Consider the following 1,730-nt stretch of genomic DNA (forward strand, 5'->3'; position numbering starts at 1 on the left):
ACTACGGCTGGCATGGTGTGGGCCGCAGCAGGGCCACAGTGTTTGAAAAGTCGGCACCACGCACGAATCGTGTTACGCGCGACGCAGAGCCACGAAGCTGCGTCGTCGAATCGCGCTCGGCTGGCCTCCGATCGAGTGCTCCGTCGAGCGCAGCCAAGAAACGCGAATAATAACCAGCCGGCCGTCCGATTCCAGATCGATCGAAACTTACGTGGGCCGGGAAACTCTCGCCACTGCCCGCGAATCGACAGTTACAACTTATCATCGTTCGAAAAGTCGTGGCACGTGAACGGACAAGAGCAGTATCGTGGTCAAACTATAAACCGCGAGTGGTCATAGTACGCGAGTTGCCAATGAGAAGCAGCGCTAGGTCGAGCGAGGAAAAGCCGAGACGACGGTAAGTTCGACGGCTTAGAAATATAATTCGACGTAATGGGACGAAGGATACTCCCGTCACAAGAAGATTTGTCAGTGCACTTGTAGCTGTCGAGCGTAGCTACAAGAAAGAAAAAGGGGATATCCGCTGCAACTTGCGAGGATTTGCTCGTCGATTTTCGATACAGTGCGGCCCGTGCATCGTACGTACGTCACGGCGTACGATCCGTGCGTGTTCGGTGACTCGATCGATCGGGCGAGCGATCGGTAATCGGTCGAGAACAGTTGCGATTAACGCGAGTGTGTCGATAGAAGATACGCGCTGCTTCTCGCCATGGATCTCGATTCGATGCGTTCGAAACGATCCTTTCTGCCTCGAGATTCTGTGTTTCAGTGACAAGCGTAACGTATTCGTAGTGTGCCGCGTTCGCTATACGCAACGGCGAACGACGACGATCCCGGCCTCGTTTCGTGTAGTGCATGGAGTGTGTATGTGTGTGCCTGCATATGTACGTGAGCCCGTGTGTATGCGTGCCTGTGTGTGTGAAACGCGACCGAAGGAATCGACAAATAGTCGCGCTGCAAGACGAAAGGTCGCGTTTCTTCGCGTGTTCTCTTGGGAGAATTCCAACTGACTGGCTCGCCGTGTACGCTCGCCGTAAGGGTAAATTATGCTCACCCCGAGGCGAGTGTAATAATACCGGAAATACAAGGCTCGGGGTTTAGAGAGATCACCAAATACCACACACCGGGGATGGTCATCGAGCATCGGGTGGTTGTCGTTCGATAACTTAGAGAGAATGCTAGAGAGAAAGCAAAAATAGTCGAATTACACGAAAATACGAGGGAGCCCGTGTCTTTGGAATAGTTCACTCTCCCCAACGTTATTAGCTGTTCGTTATTAGCTATCGTGTCCAAAACAAAGTATATACACGGGAGAGGAATAGAGAGAAAGAGAATCGAGTGAGCGAGTGAGCGAGTGTGAGAGAGAGAGAGAGAGAGAGAGAGGAAGAAACGCGTCAGGTCACGAAAGAACGTGCGATCGAAGCGCATTAAAAGGAGGGAGAAACGTCGAGAATAAGGGAAAGAGAGAAAGAGAGGGAGAGAAAGAGAGAGAGAGAGAGAGAGAGAGAAATCGGGACAAGGGAATCGAGGAAAACGGCGAAAATAAGAGAACCCAAATATCGGTGTAGTTCGCACAGCTTCCGGGCTTCGTGGGTGTTTTTACGCGTACGCCGTGGATCGATAGTTGTCTCGCGAGCTCTGGTCGACGGGTGGTCCGACGACGTCCGTGCTCCGTGAACAGGAACGACACTTAATTTACTTAAACTGGTCGAAATTTTCGATTTCGATTC

This window comes from Apis dorsata, unplaced genomic scaffold (assembly GCF_000469605.1).
Source record: "Apis dorsata unplaced genomic scaffold, Apis dorsata 1.3 scaffold_470, whole genome shotgun sequence".
NCBI lineage: Eukaryota > Metazoa > Arthropoda > Insecta > Hymenoptera > Apidae > Apis > Apis dorsata.